Raw genomic sequence first — 21,545 nt, 5'->3', positions numbered from 1 at the left:
ATCGTAAGGGGTAGCACTTATAAGTGTTGTTATTTGTTATATCAATGAAATGTTTTAGTATGAACATACCTGCTACTCGCTAGTTATTAACTTTTTTTTTTTAAGTCCAAACTTTTTACTAACATTTAACACAAACCAAGTTACATCTAGATAATAACTTTTTTTTTTAAGTCCAAACTTTTTACTAACATTTAACACAAACCAAGTTACATCTAGATAATGGGTAAGCGAGCAACAAGCTGCGCCTCTATCTCCCTTTTGGATCGCAAAGCCTATTCTACTAAATATCAATAATTGGTTCCTCGGGCTCTGCGAGTCACTATGGACCACCTTCTGCACCCGCTCCAAAAAGCAAACCGCCTCGGGAGCTAGAGATCCAAATGTGTCAAAGGCAAATGGAATGAACACGTGCTGATTCTCCAAACACGCTGTCTCATGCTTAGCAACTTTCCTAGATTCCGCCCTCAAAACCGCCTGTCCCGGAACGAAGCCACTGTCTCTCAGCCCCACTAATGGGGACACCCCAATGAGGTCGACATACGTATGCTTACCCCTGCCCAGCCAAACACAAGAACGTCCGCAGGACACAGTGTAGATCTTCCCTCTCGCAGATTAGTCAGAAAGTTAACAGGTGCCTCTTTCTTGGCTGAGATCCAGGGATGCCTAAGAACATCCCATAAGACATCTCTAACCTAGTCATGACGATACTTAAACCCCGGCAATTCCTTACAGTTGAGGGCATGCTCACCAAATCTATCCAAACAGGTTTTTTTACAAATGGGGCATGATTCGTTTGGAGGGAAAAGAGGAATCATAAGCCGGAATTTAAGGATGACTCTGTATTTAATTGTCGACATCTGTTACCCAAGACCTTCAATAGGCACAACAGTAAAAAAATCTTGGGCCTGAGCCCCCTTGAGACAAACAAAAACTGCCTTTTGTCTCGGGGTCATATCGAATCGCTCCTCCAAATCATGTACGTGTTTACCATATAAAGCACTCACCAAGGTTTGTTGAGGTTTCTTAGGGGCGGTTTCCTTATTAGTAAAACCGCCTATATCAAGGTACAGGAGAGTTGTTCCAATATTACCAAGTGTAAGGGAGTAGTCAGGATCTACCCCCATAACACCAGCGCTTCACAAGATGTGGTCCTGCAATTTCCACGACTGGGCCCTGGAAGCCACAAAGGCATATGCGGACACATCCTCTGCCGAGAAAATTCCTAAGCCTCCGCAACGCATAGGGAAGGAAGCCAACATCCATTGGAGGTCCCCAAAATACGATCATCCACACACAACAAGCGATGACTTAAGCTATCAATGATATCAATTTATAGGCAACTTTTAACCATACATGCAAGTCTAACGGGTGCCCATTGAACTTTAACGGGAGCCATTTTAAATCCCACCGAGAGGGCATTACCCCCTAGGTACCTTCAATGGTCTAGTGGCTACTCCCATTAGAACTCTTGAGGTTTTTGTTAATATAGACTTGGGTTTTACGATTAACAGAAAGGATGTAATTTGAATTATACTCCTTGAAAACGCATTACATCATTCAACCTCAAAGCTCACATTAGAATAGGCCGACATCATGGAATGTGAATAATGGGAAGCTATCAACTAAGACCACTCTCATATTTTTTTTGCATAACCTTTCTGTTGACAAGTCCAATCTTTTAATGTTTATATTGCTTATATATCCACATGTCACACCCCCATTTAAGGCCTGGGCATATGACCAACAGTTGGTACCGTATTTGTAAATAAATCAGAGTTACATGTTTAAGGGGAAGTCTTTTTAAAACATGTGGATTTAAATATAATATTTACATTACAAAAGACGGGATGATAAAATGCCCGTTTTAAGTTATGACAAAAGTGTTACTTGTTTAATTACAAAACCACCATTTATTTAACATTAAGTGTAACAAAAAGATCCAAACTATCGGATATCTTGAGCACTTCGTTCTTCAAGCGCTAATCTTGGTTACCTACAAAATGTTACAAATTACGTCAGTAACGAATGCTGGTGAATATGTTGACGCTAAAATATTTTTCTTTTACTTAATCACCCTTCGAGACCACATAAGTCTCGACCCATCTTGGCTTAGGAATAATTAAGTTAAAACAATACAATTATAAACTCGAGTCTCTACACTAAATACCCTAGAAAACACGGCAGCGTTCGACTTAGTTAAGTACCCGTATGTATACACATGGTCATTACTCCTCGCAGGCGAGCGTCACTATAACCAAGTGTGGTACGATGTGCCCACCGCATTTTACCACATATGAAAGGATCCAGGCAAACGTATACTACAGCATGAGGGTTAGGCTTATACTCTTGTTTATAATGTTTTAGAGACACTTAGCCTCATGTAAACTTTTTCATCTAACACGTTTGACTCGTTTTAAAACAAGTTTGTAAAGTTTGGGGCGTATTCATCTTTTTGAATTTGGATCGGCTTCAAACACCGTCCGAGGGTATTTCCCGTTGCTATCTCGCACCTATAGTACGAGTATAACCTTTTGTTAGTCGGATATACAATCCGGCTTAAGACATTTAGTCTTGTTTTATAATCTTTACCTCGATTATATATTTTCTTTACTTTAAAACCTTTAGTTAAAAAGTATGTCTTTTATTTTATAAATTAAAAGTCTTTCTTTTATAATATAAACCTTTAGTTTATTTTCTTTAAACCTTACGTTTCTTCTTCTCTAAGAAACGTTCTTTTCTTTTTTTTATTATTTAAGAATAGTTATTATTACTTAAATAATATTCTATAACAAAGAATCATATAATATAATCACATTGAGATATATATATATATATATTCATAATTCTTTGTTATATTTTCTTTTTCTTTTTATTTATCGAGGTATCGAGTATAACCTCGACTTAAGGTTTAAGCATTTATTTTATTATTATTTTATTCGGGCATTATGCCTACCTTTGTCGGCTTATAAAACCCTACATATTCGAGCAGCACTTGATCAAATTCTTCTCCTCGACACTTGATCTTTAGCAAGCACAACAAGACACCGACACTTCTTCCCACGTCGGCACGTTTTACGAGACGAGTCGTAGGGACGTCGGGATGGCAATATCTTCTCGATTGGAACGTTGGTATGTGGCACATACTTCGAGGAAAAAGGACACGTTAATCGAGGTTTTGGGCACGCTTTTTGAGGTGTATCGAGGGTAGGGTTCTCGGGTTCTAGAGAGAAAGAGGTGTGTGAAAATTTGGTGTGAGATTGCATGAACCCGTAGTTGCTATTTATAGGAAAACCCAGGGACATCATCGCGATACGCGATGGCCTCTTTGACTAGCCCGTCGCGTATCGCGACATAGGCTTTGCCAGTCACCATGTAGGCCTGCCACATGGCGACACGTGGCAGGCGTTGTGCCACGTGACGACACGCGACAGACGTGCTGTCACGTGGTGACACGTGGCGGACGTGCTGCCACATGGTGACACGTGGCGGACAGTATGCCACGTGTGGACACGTGGCACGCCACGTGCCTCGATTGTCAGACAACCCATCGCGTATTCTGATCCATCGCGTATCGCGATGGGTCAGGTAACCAGATTTTTCATTTTAAACCCTAAGGTTTGGATTTTAGCATTTTTGGTCCCTTGACTTTGGAAACCTGGCATTTTTTATCCGATATTTTCATGATGTTACATCCTCCCCACCTTGAAATAAATCTCGTCCTCGAGATTGCTTCTTAAAACAAGTGGGGGTATTTCTTCTTCATTTCGGATTCAAGTTCCCAAGTATACTCGGGGCCTCTTCGTGAGTCCCACTTTACTTTCACGATTTTTAGAGTTCGTCTCTTTAATTTCTTTAACTTTGAATCTTCTATTTGAATTGGTTTTTCAACGAATTTTAAGTTTTCATTAATTTCAACGTTTTTTAATGGCATTGATAAAGATTCGTCGGCCAAACATATTCGCAGATTAGAGACATGGAATACATCATGTATCCCTTGCATTTCTTCGGGTAGTCGCAAACGGTATGCAACAGTCCCGATTTGCTTGAGTATCTCAAATGGCCCTACGAATCGAGGGCTAAGTTTTCCTTTCTTCCCGAAGCGAACTACGCCTTTCCACGGCGAGAATTTTAATAACACTTTGTCACCAACATTAAATTCCAACAGCTTACGACGGACGTCGGCGTAACTCTTTTAGCGGTCATGTGCCGTATTAAGTCGTTCGCGGATTTGTAGAACTTTGTCAGTGGTTTCCTGGACTATCTCGGGTCTAGATAACTGATTGTCTCCAGTTTCAGACCAGCACACGGGCAGTCTACATTTTCAACCATATAACGCCTTGAATGGTGCGGCTTGAATACTTGTGTGGTAGTTGTTGTTATATGAGAATTCCATTAGAGGTAAGTGGTCATCCCAACTTCCACCTAAGTCAATCACATAAGCTCGGAGCATATCTTCCAACGTTTGAATCGTCATTTCGCTTTGCCCATCAGTTTGTGGATGATAGGCGGTGCTAAGGTTTAACTTTGTGTCTAAAGCTTGTTGGAAGCTATTCCAAAAGTGAGACGTAAAGCGACTGTCTCGATCAGAGATTATAGACAACGGTACTCCATGCAAAGCAGCAATGTTGTTTACATAAATACGCGCTAATCTATTCATTGAGTACGTCTCATTGATATGTATGAAATGTGCGGATTTTGTTAACCTATCCACGATAACCCAAATAGCATTATGTTGTCGAGTCGTTTTAGGGAGTTTAGTGATGAAATCCATGGTTATTAACTCTCACTTCCATACGGGAAGTTCGGGTTGCTGAAGCAGTCCCGATGGCTTTTGGTGTTCAGCCTTGACTTTTAAACATGTTAGACATTTCGTAACATGCGAAGCGATGTCCTTTTTCATCACATTCCACTAGTAGTTCGGTTTGAGATTTTGATACATTTTGTCACTACCGGGGTGCATCATGTACTTGGACTTGTGAGCTTCATTCATTATATTTTCAGGCAAGTCCCCGACGATTGGTACCAAATCTTATTACCGAGTCTAAGGATACCGTCGTCACCCTTAACTAGTGAGTCAATGGTGCCTTTTTTCGTTTTTCGTCAGAAATCTTGTTTTCATTGATAGCTTGAGTTTGAGCGGATTTGATTTGATCAATGAGGTTGATTTGAAGTTCTAATCTTAATGCTCGGACTCTTTTTGGCTTTTCATGTTTCTTACGACTTAAGGCATCGGCTACAATGTTAGCCTTGCCTTCGTGATAGACGATCTCGCATTCGTAGTCATTTAGAGTTTCCATCCATCGTCGTTGACGCATGTTAAGCTCTTTTTGATCGAATATGTATTTCAAACTCTTATGATCGATATACACGATAAATTTTAATCCATAGAGATAGTGCCTCCATATCTTTAATGCAAAGATTATGGCGCCTAACTCTAGATCGTGAGTTGTGTAGTTCTTTTCGTGCACTTTGAGTTGAAGAGAGGCATAAGCGATCACTTTCTTGCGTTGCATTAGTACGCATCCAAACCCGGAATGAGGCGCGTCACTAAAAACCACAAAATCCTCAATACCTTCTGGCAAGGCCAGTATAGGTGCTTGGGTGAGTTTTTTCTTAAGTACATTGAACGCCTCTTCTTGTTTGGTTCCCCATTCATACTTGATATTTTTGCGAGTCAAAAAAGTTAGGGGAACGGCTATGCGAGAAAAATTTCAATGAACCTTCGATAATAGCCGGCCAATCCTAAGAAACTTCGGATCTCGGTTGGCGACTTTAGAATTTTCCACTTAGAGATAGCTTCAATCTTAGCGGGATCAACTTGAATAACATTCACATTTATGACATGTCCAAGAAATTGTACTTCGGGAAGCTAGAATTCGCATTTCGAGAACTTGGCGTACAACTTCTCGGTTCTTAGTATTTTAAGTATAGTTCGGAGGTGATTTTCATGATCAACCTTAGACTTAGAATAAATAAGTATATCGCCGATGAATACGATTACAAATTTATCCAAGTAAGGCTTGCATATTCGGTTCATCATATCCATGAACGCAACTAGTGCATTAGTAAGTCCTAATGGCATGACCGTGAACTCATAATGTCCATATCTTGTTCGGAAGGCGGTTTTAGGAATATCTTTAGATTGAACCTTGAGTTGGTGATAACCAGAACGAAGATCGATTTTAGAAAAGAAACTTGCGCCTTGGAGTTGGTCGAAAAGATCATCGATTCGAGGGAGTGGATAACGGTTCTTGATTGTGACTTTGTTTAAAGCTCGGTAGTCATGCACATTCTCATGGATCCATCTTTCTTTTTGACGAATAGAATTGGTGCTCCCCACGGTGATGAACTCGGTCGGATGAAACCCTTCTCAAGTAGTTCGTTGAGTTTTTTCTTCAATTCCTTCAATTCGGTTGGGGCCAAATGATATGGGGCTTTGGTGATTGGAGCAGTACCAGGAATAAGATCAATTCTAAACTCTACTTCACGATCAGGAGGGATTCCAGGAAGTTCGTTGGGGAAAACATCGGCAAAATCGGAGACAATAGGCACGTCATTTATCTCCTTGTTTTGGATTCTTCAGTGACGTAGGCCATGAATGCTAAGCATCCTTGATTCAAACACTTGTTAGCCCTAATCATCGAAATTATGCTAACTTGGCCAGCGTCTTTGTCCCCTTCAATTCGAATAGTTCGTTTATCAGGGGCTTGAAGTTCAATGGTTTTGCTATTGCAAATGATACAAGCATGGTTGTTTGATAACCAATCCATACCGAGAACAATGCCAAAACCAGCAAGAGTCATTGGCAACAATTGAATGGGTAGAATGTACCTTGCTAAAAGAATATTTCCGTTTTCAAGGGCTTCGAAGATTTTGATGATTTCACCATTAGTGGTCTCGACGCTTAGAGTTTTATTTAGTTTTGTTAATGGTTCGTTTAATAGACTACAAAAGCTACAATCTATAAAACTTAAGTTGGCACCAGAATAAAAAAAAACTCTAGCATACATGTCGTTGACTAAGAACATACCGGTGATTGTTTCCGGCACGTCAGCCGCCTTTTTGGTATCCAGAACGAAGGCTCTTGCGTTGCCCTTCTTGGCTTGACCACTGTCACACCCCGACCAAAGGCGGCGGAACATGTCGGTGTGCAACGATTGCTCATAAGCGCATGACACTATTTAGAGCGACAATATTTAACAAACTCATTTCATTCACAACATCGAAAATGTCACATAACCATATTCATAAGTCAAATACAACAACATATAACAAAATATAGCAAAGCAAATATTGTTTCTTTTTGCTAATATCCTAAAGGTATTTGTGACGTTTTCTTCTCCAAACTCCATAATCAACCTAGATGCAAACCTGTAACATTTCATAAAATAAAGTTTATCAACACAAAGGTTGGTGACCAATTCATAGTTTTGAGCATATACGTATATAATAAGAAAAGCCACAATCTTGTATACGAAACAACAAATAAATAGCCATAATTTGGATAATATGAGGTCGCTAATAAGAATACATTAGCAGCACCGTCTATAAGAGAATACCAAATAGATTCGGATTTCATGAGGTCGTTAATAAGAATACATTAACGGCACCGTGCTATAAGAGAATACCAGATAGTTCACGAATTTGTGAATCAACCTTCCAAAAGCGGTAAACACATAAGCATATAACCATGTAAGCATAGAACATCAAATTGAGCATTTATTAAAGTAAAGTATACAATAACTATTATGGTTTAAGACTCAAGTATAAAGCATTTAATTTGAATAAGTATGAAATGTCACCTCTAAAACAAAAGATCGAAAACGGGGTATGAAAGTACTCACGTTCAAGTAATACACTTGAAAGTTAGATGATTTGGAGTTTAACCGGAATGACGGGTTTAACGAACAAAGCCTAAATAAAGGAAATCTTGAATTAGAAATGTTGTCTTGAAAGTCTTTTAAGTAGAAATAAATAATGAGATATGCAAACAATTAAAGTTTAAGGTTTAAAATGTAACTATTTAAGAACTTATAAATACCCCTTTAAAATGTAAGTTTCCTCAAAACCGGGTTAAAGTATCTAGCCTCAATATTTACTCAACCTATGTTAAGTAATGAGGTGGGTAAAAATGCAAGAATGCAAGTCCCTTAATGATAAGATACTAAAACGGGTTTTTATCGAGTGTTCGGGTTGTTGGTTCGGGTCTTGATATTGGTCAAACCCCAAGTCAACTTTCCAAAATATTAAATGTTATGAGATAACACATAAAATCAAGTAAGACTTAACCAAGTATGTAGTTCTATTATTTTAGAACTAACAACGCACGTTAAGCGAGTGTTCGGTTTTGTCGGTCCAAACTTTTTTCTGAGATCAAGTTGGATCCAACATCTCCAAGTAATTAAGAAAATAATGAAAATCAGTTCATAAAGTATTTTTAATGATTTATACAAGTCTTGATAGGTAAACACACACTTGTGTGTCTTAAGCGAGTAAAATCGGTTTAGTTCAGTTTGGTTCGGTTTCCATATCACAATATGTTTCTCGATGGCTTCCACATGCCCAAATATCAAAGAACTTTCATAATAATTTATAAATGATGATACTAAAGTTTTACAACCAAAAAGTTAACAATAAAATCTTTTAAACGAAAGTTCGGTTTGGTTCGGTTTCCATCTCACAATAAGTTCCTCGATGGCTTCCACATGCCCAAACACCAAAGAATTTGTAAAATGATTTTAGAAACTTAAATCTAACATAAAGCATGTTTAAAAAAATTATTTAACAAAACTAGTAAACAAGTTCGGTTTACGGTTTGGACAATTTACGGTTAAACCGAGGTTAGTCTCTACAAACCCATACCATGGAACTTCATAAATATGAAAAGAAAACTAAAAAGAGCAGAAGTTTAACAAGATTTATATGTGCAACAAGTTATATAAGTGTATATATATCAAGGACCATGAAAGCCCTACATGAAGTCTTGCCTTACGAAGTCTGAAGCTTAACCAACCGGAGTCGAAGAAGCAACTACCAAAGGTTACAAGGGGTGTGTATTATATATATGTTGTACCACCATATTCAAATATTAATAAGGTTATATAAGCTAATTAGAAAGAAAGATTCAACTCAGTTTGACTTTTGGAAGTCAAACCTTCAAGAACACTAGGAAAACAACCTTAAGATCTTTATATTTGAGAGAGAATTTGGAGATGTAGCAGGGGAAAATGAAGGGGAAAGGGGGTGTATATATAGGGTAATTTTGGTGGTTAAATATGGGTGTTAAACACAAGAAGTTTCATGCAAAAAGGATCAAAAACAAACAAAAACCCGTAGCTGCAGCTGATGCTGCTCGCGCTACGCGACCACCTAGGGTGTCCCCCGTCGCACGGAGCGACGGGTTTGATTTTCCGATTTCCCAACTTTTGTTGTTTGGCATATTTAGTCCCTGCAGTTCGTTTTAGGTGATTTTTACGCGTTTTAAAGACCGAAAAGGATGTTTTCAAGACCCAACAAGTGTAAAACAATATTGTAACATAAAATCCATCATTTTGATTATAACATAAGCTCCGGTTTACAAAATGGGTCGGTTTACATAATAAACGAATACAAATACGAATAAAAACAAGACCCGAAATTGACGAATGTCACAACCACTTTCACCCGCACCACCAGTCGCGGGTTTGTGTTTAGGACACTCAAAGCTCAAATGCCCCATTTCCTTGCAATTATAACAAGTCATTTTCTTCTTCCAGCAATCGGCCATTGCGTGACCGGGTCTATGACATGATTCACAGACAGTTGTGGTAGAAGACGGAGTGAAATGACATCGACCCTTATGGTACTTCTTGCAAGTTTTACATTGAGGAACATTGGAATTAAACCCAGACTTGCGTTGATAAACACCCTTGCCCTTGAAGTGGGCATTTTCTCCTTTCTTTGGATCGTGAGACGTTACGAACTTTTTGTCTTCCTCTTTGTTGCGGATCATACCGCCCATCAGGTAACCAGCCAATTCCATCGCGGAGTCGGCAGTTTGTGGGAGATGAGACTCACCATGTCGCGGATTTCCCGCGGCAATACTCATATGTAGCATGTCACTTTGCTGGACTCAGGGTTAACCAGCCGGGGAATGAGGTGACAGTACTCATGAAATATGGTGTTATATTCGCGGAGGTTAGTTCCTATGACCATATGGTTGAGATATTTGGTTTGGATCTGGTCGGTTTCGTGCATAGGACAGAAATTTGTCATCAACATTTCCTTGAATTCATCCCATGAAAGATTGTATAACATTTGACGACCCTTTCTCATAATCATCGTGTTCCACCATTCTAATGCTTCACCTTTGAACATTTGGGCAAAGTATTGTTATTTTCTCTTGGTCCGAACATTTGCTTATGATTACTATTGATTCCATCTCCTCGAGCCATCTCACAGTCGTAATGGCTCCCTTGTCACCATGAAACTCTTTGGGTCCAAAGTACATAAAATCTTTAAATGAACAACCACTTATCTTAAGTTTCTTAAACTCTTGTCTAATTCCACCATCAACATTGGACTCATGAACACACTCTTCTACATGAGAAGGTTTAGGACGATACTTAACAAATTTTTTGGGAAGGTTCAACGGATTGAGATTTTCTAGATTGCCTAGATTGGGATCTAGCTTCATATTCATCTCTAACAGTATCTTTGATCATTTGTTGTATTTGGTTCATATATTTATCAGGTATTTTATTTTATTGTTCCTTTTCATGATCTTTTCCTTTCTCTTTTCTTTTATCAACTTCTTTTCGTGAAGCTTCGACAATGTTACTTTGGTTTGACATTATCTTTTCTTTTCAATATTTTTCATTATATATGAAATTTAACAATTTCTTTTCTTAAAACACACATATTTATTTATTTCACAATGTGTATATATATATATATATTTTACAACATTTATATATATATATATCATTTACTCGATATATATATATATATTTACCTATCCTTATTATACATATTACACATTACACAACGATTACATTTAACACATACACAACTCTTCCACACTCACCCTTCTTCCATCTCATCAATCCTTGATAAATTTCTTGACCATCTTCGTCATCTTGTTGCATTTGTGCAGAAGTTTCTCTCCTATCTTCTTATTTTTCTTTTCATCCACTTCTATCTTCTTCCTTGGTTCATCTGTTTCATGCAAGGCTTGGTCCAAGTGCTCTTCTTGTGACTGAGGGATCTCGTTTGGGTACCCATACTTAGGAGGTGGATCGCGATAACCCATCATCACTACATCATAATGGTTCTTCGGGTTTGGGTACGGGGATGTGGTCACATCGGACTGGTAATTGAAGAAAGCTTCAGTCGCTTCGTTTTGTTCATGGATTTCATTTGCTTGATCTTCAATCAACGAGACTATGCCTTGGTGTTGTACATAGGATCAACAGAGCCATAACTCAAGTTCTTGTGGAAGAAAGGTTGCACACATCCTTGTCCAGGCGGGCAATTACAGTCGGATGGTTCCTCCATTGGTGTTGTCACCTCATTGGGATTTTCTGGGTATTCTTCCTCAGGGTCTTCTCCGGATTCTTCTTCCGGATCCTCCTCTTCCTCAGGATCTTCTTCCTCTATAAGTTTTACGGTCTCATGCACCATTGCGGGTATACGGAAGCTTTCGTAGGGCATCATCACTCTCATTTTGGCTTACGGGACGGTCCTTCAGATGAGTTGGGGTAGGAATTCACGTCATTAAAAGTTGATGTTCCACTATGCCATCGTCGTTGATCAGAATGGCATTGCATCCAATCCGAAGAGGGGGATCTTGGTTCCTCCTTTATTTGTTTACCAGCGAGAAAGGTATATGACAGATGAGGATTTGGCGGTATGTATGTTGGGATCTCTTGTCACACACCGACCAAATGCGGCGGAACATGCCGGGGTGCAACGTTGATTGGACAAAAACACAAGACACTGTTAAAGTGTTTAATATTTAATCAACTCGTTTAAATTTCACATAAATCATAAAATGTCACATAACAATATTCTTAAGACAAATACAAAAAAAAAAAACATAACAAAACATAGCAAATCAAATATTGTTCATTTTTGCTAATATCCTGGAGGTATTTGTTACGTTTTCTTCTCCAAACTCTATAATCAACCTAGATGCAAACCTATAACATTTCATAAAATAAAGTTTATCAACACAAAGGTTGGTGAGCAATTCATAAGTTTGAACATGTAATTATATAATAAGAAAAGCCACAAAACTTGTATACAAAACAATAAATAAGCGCAATAACTTAGATAAATAGATAAAATCGCTAATAGAATTACGTTAGCGACACCTTACTATAAGGAGATGCCAAATAGTCTAGGACTTCAAAGTTATCGTTAATTGCATTACGTTAACGACGCCTTGCTACCGAAAGCGATAAACACATAGGCATATAATCATATAACACCAAATCGAGCATTTATTTAAGTAAGGTATACAAATAACGTTTGTGGTTTAAGACCCAAGTATAAAACATTTAGTTTAGATAAAATGAAATGTCACCCTCAAAACAAAAGATGGAAAACGGGGTATGAAAGTACTCACATTCAACTAATAAACTTGAAAGATGTTAATTTGGAGATTTGTCGGGACGACGGGTTTAACGTATGAAGCCTAAATAAAAGAAAGTCTTGGATTTAGAAAGGTTGTCTTGAAGATCTTTAAATAAAATAATTATTGCGAAAAGTAAACAATTAAAGTTCAAGGTTTAAAATGTAACTATTTAAGAATTTATAATAATAACCCTTTAAAAATGTAAGTTTGCTTGAAACCGGGTTAAAGTATCTAACCTTAATATTTACTTAACCTATGTTAAGTAATAAGGTGGGAAAAATGCTAAAGCAAGTTCCTTTGGGACAAAGATACTAAAATGGGTCTTTAACGAGTGTTCGGGTTGTTGGTTCGGGTCTTGATAATTGGTCAAACCCAAAGTCAACTTTCCAAGATATTAAATGTTATGAGATAACTAATAAAAACTTATTAAGACTTAACCAAGTATGTAGATCTATTGTTTTTAGAACTAACAACGCACGTTAAGCGGGTGTTCGGTTTTGTCGGTCCAAACTATGTTATGAGATCAAGTTGGATCCAACATTTCCAAGTACTTAAGTAAATAATTAAAATCAGTTTGTACACTATTTTTAAAGAAATATACAAGTCTTGATAGAACACACTTGTGTGTCCTAAGCGTTTAAAAAACATATTGGTTCGGTTTCCATCTCACAATACGTTCCTTGATGGTTTCCATATGCCTAAATAACCAAGAACTTATATAATAATGTACAAATGAAAATGCTTAAGTTTTACAACCAAAAAGTTAACAATAAAGTCTTTTAAACGAAAGTTTGGTTTGGTTCGAGTTCCATCTCACAATATATTCCTTGATGGGTTCCACATGACAAAATATTAAATAACTCGTAAAAATGATTTTAGAAACTTAAATCTAACATAAAGCATGTTTAAAAAAATTATTTAACAAAAACTAGTAAACAAGTTCGGTTCACGGTTTGGACAATTTACTGTTAAACCGAGGTTATTCTCTACAAACCTCCACCATGGAACTTCATAAATATGACAAACAAACTAAAAAGAGTATAAGTTAAACAAGATTTATATGTGCAACAAGTTATATAAGTGTATATATATCAAGGACCAGGAAAATCCTACATGAAGCCTTGCCTTACGAAGTCCGAAGCTTAACCAACTGGAGTCGGTGAAGCAACTATCAAAGGTAACAAGGGGTGTATATTATATATATGTTGTACCACAATATTCAAGTATTAATAAGATTATATAAACTAAATAGAATGAAAGATTAAACTCGGTTTGACTTTTGGAAGTCAAACCTTCAAGAACACGTGAATAAACAACCTTGAATCTATGGAGTTTTGAGAGAGAATTTGGAGTAAGAGAAAGTGTAAAAATGAAGGAGATGGGTGTGTATATATAGGGTAAGGGTCAAAGCTTCTTTGCAAGGTTCTCTTTTATGTTTGCATGAGAACAGGTTGGTTAAACAAAGAAGCAAAGCACAAAACAACAAACAAAATCCGAAAATGTGTGAAGGCCACCCTAGGCGCCGCGCGATCTCCTCCTTACCCCTGGCCGCACGGCGCGGAGTTCCTAGGGTGGGGGGGGGGGCTGGCCCAGCTCGTCTAGTTGTGGTTCATTTCGCGTCCGGAAGTTCGTTTTTGATGCATTTTGATCGTTTTAAAGCCGTTTTCGAATCCGTAAATGGGTTTTTCAAATTAAACAAATGGGAACAATTTGGTAACATAAAAATCCAATATTTTAGATATCATGAGTTTCGGTTTACAAAACGGGTCGGTTTACAACATAAAACAATACAATTTCGAATACAATCGATACCTGAATTTAACAAATGTCACATCTCGGATGGATAGTATGGCGGAATCTCCGATGGGTGGTACATTGGCAAACTCGAAGGATGGTAGCATGAATGTCTTGGTGCTTGATATGCTTGACTTGGTGCATCGTCGGGTAGGTTGATCGGACTTTGCTTAGTGGCGGGAAAATGAAATGGTTTGGTTTGGTCATGTTCTACGTCGGGGTTAAAGAATGCTTCATAGTAATCTTCGCTCATGTTATCTTTTGGAAAGGGTTCGGCGAATCCAGCTTGTCTTGCTCTTTGCTTATAGTTCTCCATCATTTCCTTGAAAAACATTTATTGGTTTGGGTGGTCTAGAGTGAGGAGAGAAAGAAAAGGTTGGCAGCCTATCTTATCCCTATTAAAATAAAACAAATAATGAAAATATTTTGCCTATACTTGGATCGAAGCTTATGTATTATTATTAATACCTAATTCGCTAAGATCGATGGCTCTGATACCAACCTGTCACACCCCCATCTAAGGCCTGGGCGTATGACCAACAGTTGGTACCACATTTGTAAATAAATCAGAGTTACGTGTTTAAGCGGAAGTCTTTTTAAAACATGTGGATTTAAATATAATATTTACATTACAAAAGACGGGATGATAAAATACTCGTTTTAAGTTATGACAAAAGTATTACTTGTTTAATTACAAAACCACCATTTATTTAACATTAAGTGTAACAAAAAGATCCGAGCCATCGGATATCTTGAGCACTTCGTTTTTCAAGCGCTAATCTTGGTTACCTGCAAAATGTTAGAAAATACGTTAGCAACGAATGCTGGTGAATATGCTGACGCTAAAATATTTTTATTTTACTTAATCACCCCTCGAGACCACATAAGTCTCGGCCCATCTTGGATTAGAAATTATTAAGTTAAAACAATACAATTATAAACTCGAGTCTCTAGACTAAATACCTCAGCAAACACCGCAGCGTTCGACTTAGTTAAGTACACATATGTATACACAAGGTCATTACTCCCCGCAGGCGAGCGCCACTATAACCAAGTGTGGTGCGATGTGCCCACCGCATTTTACCACATATGTAAGGATCAAGACAAACGTATACTATAGCATGAGGGCTACGCTTATACTCTTGTTTATAATGTTTTAGAGACACTTAGTCTCATGTAAACTTTTTCATATAACAAGTTTGACTCGTTTTAAAACAAGTTTGTAAAGTTTGGGGCGTATTCACCTTTTTGAATTTGGATCGGCTTCAAACACCGTCCGAGGGTCTTTCCCGTTGCTATCTCGCACCTATAGTACGAGTATAACCTTTTGTTAGTCGGATATACAATCCGGCTTAAGACCTTTAGTCTTGTTTTATAATCTTTACCACGATTATATATTTTCTTTACTTTAAAACCTTTAGTTAAAAATATGTCTTTTATTTTATAAATTAAAAATCTTTCTTTTATAATATAAACCTTTAGTTTATTTTCTTTAAACCCTAAGTTTATTCTTCTCTAAGAAACGTATTCTTTTCTTTTCTTTATTATTTAAGAATAGTTATTATTACTTAAATAATATTCTATAACAAAGAATCATATAATATAATCACATTGATATATATATATATAGGTATTGGATCATTTCAGAAGTTTTTTTACAGCGAGAAGTGAAGGTGTAACTCCATTAATCCCTAATTTCACTCACTTTCTTATGTGTATGTGCGTTGTGTAGGTACGTATGTTCGTATATGTGTACATATGTTTGTATATGCGTATGTATGTTTGTATGTGTATAGGTACGTAGGTTTGAATGTGGCTCGGTACATTTATATGTGTGTAGGTAGGTTTGAATGTGTAATTAAGAAATAAATAAAACCAACCTACATACATATACGTAACATCATAAGAAAGAGAGTGAAGTTAGGAATTAATGGAGTTACACCTTCACTTCTCGCTGTAATATCACTTCTCGCAAGATCCATCCCCTATATATATATATATAATAGGGATGGGTTATCGTAAAAAGATGAGTGTGCCTGAAAAGTGTAAGAAGTGATCTGGTGCGTTGGATTGTGTGATTTAATGGTTAAGATTCGTTATAGTGTTTTTTCGGGGTGTGTTTTATTTTTATACTTATTTTATAACACTCTAAGGGCATTATCGTCTAATGTGTTATATTAAATTTTGGAAACTATCAATATACAATTAATAATTGCAATTTTTTAGGATAGATAAAATCAACAATTAAAAAAAAATCCAAAATTTTGGCAAGTTCGTTGTGTTATTTTACGCAGGTTGGTCCAAAACATCAACATTTTTCTTGATCATTCATCCAGGTTCACCATGTGGTATTTGAATTATAATAATTATTGATGAACTAAAACACACTACATATATAAAACACAACAATATTGCTTTAACATGAACTATAACACGATTTCATTTTAATCAAGAATGAAATAAACTCTAATTTTTAACATAACCGAAACAGAATACCAACGGTTTTGTTTTGTGTTTTAACATTCACAATATTCAAGAACTAAAACACACTACAGTATGAACTAAAACACAATTTCCTCATTTGTAAAAAAAACAACATGTTCGATGCATGAACTAAAGCACTCTGCATATAAAATAAAACATTACGGTTATAAAGATGGGGTTACACAATTAAATTACATAATGAACAAAATATATGACAACCTGAAGAAGAAAACAAGTTCACAATTCTCACCATGATTGGTTCAAGAATAAAAAATTACAAGAAAATTGTCATGAATTAGTAACAATAAACCAACTACAAAAATATAAAAAACCTAAGTGATGCATTCATCTTATCATCTTCCCAGTTCTCGCCATGATTGACTCATAAGATTAAAATACACACCAACCTTGTATTACTACTCAACCACTGAATTGAAATCCCAACCGTAACCCACACCTCCTCCGCCACCACAGCTTCCAGCGCTGCCACCACAGACAAAGACGCTAATGTCGAGCGCCGCACTAGTAGCTGGTTTTCTGCCGATGTCGGTGTTTGATTGGTCAAAGAGGACATACAAGCCTCGCCGGAATAATTATTAACAATGTTTACAATGTTACCGGCGGAAAACTTACAATGTTAACCTAGCTGTGCTAGTTACGGTTTTTGTTGGACGGTGGTTGACTGGTTGTTGGTGCCGAATTAGGTTAGGGGCCCGGCGGCGGTGGCTTGTTGAGCGAAAGTGTTTTTATAGCAATGTTACCCATAAAAAATTATTGAGTTTGGGAAAATAATAAGGATGCTTAAAATACAAAAGCAAAGCGTCATCTTCATACTTCTTGATGGAACCGCTTTTGGTAAAATATATATTTAAACAACCTTATGTAATTGGAGGGATGATCAGACTTTATATAAATGTGTGATTCTTTAATTGATTATAATAATAATAATGGAATAAAGGAATATTAGAAGATGAACATTAAATTCGTGAATGGAGATCCATAAAATTAGGAAACAATAACAACCGAAAATTACCATTGCCATATATAACGTGAAGATCAAAAGACCAACATGCCCTGGTGTGTTTTATTTCTTTTGTGCCACATGTCAACTTTTGGTGGCTTCCTACACTTCTTAGGAAATTTTCTTTTTTTATTATAACCTTACTATATATATATATAGGATTAGGTTCTTTTCAGAAGTGATTTTATAGAGAAAAGTACGAGAAGTGATCTCAACCATTAGATTATTAATCAATGGTTGAAACATTATTGTATTTATTGTAATTAATACAATTTGAAAGACATTAAAATAAATAAGAAAATGTTAGTTTAGGTAAAATAAAATAATTCATCATTTAGTTTATTTCATCCATTCCTAAATAAAAGCTCAAAGCATAAATATCTAAAATTTATGATTTGTAAGTTATAATTTATTTATTTCTTATTTGTTTAGTGTAAGATTTAATTTTGTATTTATTTCACCAATAAAATGTTTATAGTTTATAACATTTAAGCAAAATATTATCTTCATCATCGATTGCTCTTTTGAAAAATAAATAAATAATTTGAAGATGTGTAAGACGGAAAAAAAATATGTACGAATAAATTGAAAATGTGTACAAAAAGATGTGTATGTGAAAATTAAATATGTGTAGGTGAAAAAAATTAGATGTGTATGAGAAAGTTAAAGATGTGTATGAGATATTTGAAGATGTGTCGGAAGAAATTAAATATGCGTATGAAAAAAATGAAGGTGTGTAGGACGAAAAAAAAGTGTACGGCGAAATTGTAGATGTGTAGGAAAAAAAATATGTTGTGTATAAGAAAACTAAAAGATGTGTAGGAAAATAAAATAAGATGTGTATGAAAAAACTAAATATGTGTAAAACGAAATTGAATATGCGTAAGAAAGATTTGAATATGTGTAGGACGAAAAACATGCATACGAAGAAATTGAAAATGTGTAGGAAAAACAAATTAAGACATGTATATAAAAATTAAACATATGTAGGAATTTCTGAAGAGGTTTAGGAAAAAATTATAATTGTGTAGGATGAACTCAAGAGATAGGGTAAAAAATTATAAAGATTTACTATTTTATAGATTTATTGATTTTTTAAATATTTTAGTTATTGTGATTATATTAATTATATTAGTTGAAAATGTAACTTGTATGGTTTAATTATATATTAATTGGAGAGAGAATATAATTATATTATTTTAATATTCTTTTCATTTACTTTTAATGATGTAAGATTAAAAATGAAATGAGTGGTTCAGATTAACTTCTCGCACTTCTCGCTGTAACTTGACTTCTCGCATGAACCATCCCCTATATATATATACTCATAATTCTATCTTTTCTTTTCCTTTTTATTTATCGAGGTATCGAGTATAATCTCGACTTAAGGTTTAAGCCTTGATTTTATTATTATTGTATTCGGGCATTATGCCTACCTTTGTCGGCTTATAAAACCCTACATATTCGAGCAGCACTTCAATGCTACTTCGCCTTCTTTTTCTTTTTGATCAAATTCTTCTCCTCGACACTTGATCTCTGGCAAGCACAACGAGACATCAACACTTCTTCTCACGCCGGCACGTTTTACGAGGCGAGTCGTCGGGACGTCGGGATGGCAATATCTTCTTGATTTGAACGTTGGTATGTGGCGGAAACTTCGAGGAAAAAGGGCACGGTAATCGAGGTTTTGGGCACGCTTTTCGAGGTGGATCGAAGGTAGGGTTCTCGGGTTCTAGAGAGATGCTGGAGAGAGAGGTGTGTGAAAATTTGGTGTGAGATTGCATGAACCCGTAGTTGCTATTTATAGGCAAAACTTGGGAAATCATCGCGATACACAATGGCCGCTTTGACTAGCCCGTCGCGTATCGCGACATAGGCTTGGCCAGTCACCATGTAGACCTGCCACGTGGCGACACGTGGAAGGCGTTGTGCCACGTGGTGACACACGACAGACGTGCTGCCACGTGGTGACACGTGGCGGACTTTGTGCCACGTGTGGACACGTGGCACGCCACGTGCCTCGGTTGTCAGACAACCCATCGCGATACGCGATGGGTTTCCCTTCTGATCCATCGCGTATCGCGATGGGTCAGGTAACCAGAATTTTCATTTTAAACCCTAAGGTTTGGATTTTGGCATTCTTAGTTCATTGACTTTGGAAACTTGGCATTTTTTATCCGATATTTTCATGATGTTACACCACATCCTCACCAATCTTGAATCTTTCTTGTTTTTTCCTAAACTCTCACGTTGGCATGCCCAACCCATGATCCAACTTTGAGTTCTTCTATAAGCCAATGAAGATTAACCCCTAGGCTACACTTGCCCCCTTAATCTTGATTCCGACTCGTTACTTCATCAAAGTAGTGTCAACTTGTCTTATTGAACCAAATTAACTTCTTTCCCCTTGTCTTTCTGTTTGGTACATCATATGCGAAGTTCTCGAGCATTCCACATTTATAATATCTAAATCCACTTCTATATCGGTTATCTTATCCTTGAATCGATCCTCTTCCATAAACCCTACCTTGTTCGTATTGCTTATTTACACACTCACCAATCTTTTGATCATCTGAACTAGCAATCAACATATTTTCTTCATCCGAAGTAATAGCATCACATCCGAAGCAACATACGTCGGGTCAACAATTCTTTCATATGGACCAAGCAACTCATCTGTAAAAACTAGGTTATCATCTGAGTCAATGTTTTAACATCCAAATCAACAAACTTTTTATCCGAATTAACTAAACTTTGTTTGGATCAACGAGGCTTCCTCCAGATCATCTAACTAAATGATTTTACATATGCATCAAACTTAAAATAAGGTGTAGGGGGGATTGTGTAATGAATAGTAATTTTTTTAAATCAACCACAGAAGCTTTGTGTTCTAAAGTTTGGTGACATGGTTTTTAAGAAAATTTGAATGAGTATAGTTTTCATTATTTTTATTAATTGACTACAACTTTTTTTAAGTATTCCATAAAGTTTTATAAAAATTTAAATTAGTATAATTTTCCTTTCTTTTATAAACTGAACTTTAATTTGGATAATTTAAAGTTTTAGCCACAAAGTTGTTTTTTTTCTTTTTCTCTAATTATGACTTAAAAAAAAGCGCCAAACATGTAGGCGTGTTTCTCAACATTCTAATATGAATTTTGTAATTAACCAGACCGATACCGACGTTGAAACCGGTATTTATTTTTATAGATTTCAATCTAAACATGTGTCAATATTCTTTTGAGCATATCACGATTTTATACGGTTCCGTGGTTTTTGATCGATGGAAACACGTGTCGATATTCTTCGGGGCGCATCACAACTCTATTTTTTAGGTTCTTCGTAGTTGCCATACTGAGTGCAGCTATGGTATTGGTTACCGAATCAAACCAAACCATTATCCAGGCCCGGATCAACCCAAACCATTATCCAGGGCCGCCCACAATGATTTAAATACATCGACCGAGCCAAAATAAAAAAGGCTCATTGGCCCTACTGAGGTATCTGATTTTTTTTAGTTTTCACATTTATTTTGGGTCCAATAGCTTAAATGAATTATGAATAAAAAAGGATTTGAGCTCGATATATTTAATAGCATTCACGACAACTTTCTATCTTTATAATTACATT

The 21,545-nt window shown here is 36.5% G+C and overlaps 1 long non-coding RNA gene across 1 annotated transcript in view; it reads left to right on the top strand.

The window, feature by feature from the left end:
• The window catches only part of LOC143622260 (uncharacterized), a 48,323-nt gene that overhangs the window by 888 nt on the left and 25,890 nt on the right, over nt 1-21,545 (top strand). The gene's annotated exons all lie outside the window — the stretch shown is intronic.

This window comes from Bidens hawaiensis, unplaced genomic scaffold (genome assembly GCF_021521415.1).
Source record: "Bidens hawaiensis isolate Kalapana, Puna unplaced genomic scaffold, B.hawaiensis_p1.1 tig00003115_1, whole genome shotgun sequence".
In the NCBI taxonomy this organism is placed as follows: Eukaryota; Viridiplantae; Streptophyta; class Magnoliopsida; order Asterales; family Asteraceae; genus Bidens; species Bidens hawaiensis.
This window is presented reverse-complemented; position numbering and strand designations above follow the sequence as displayed.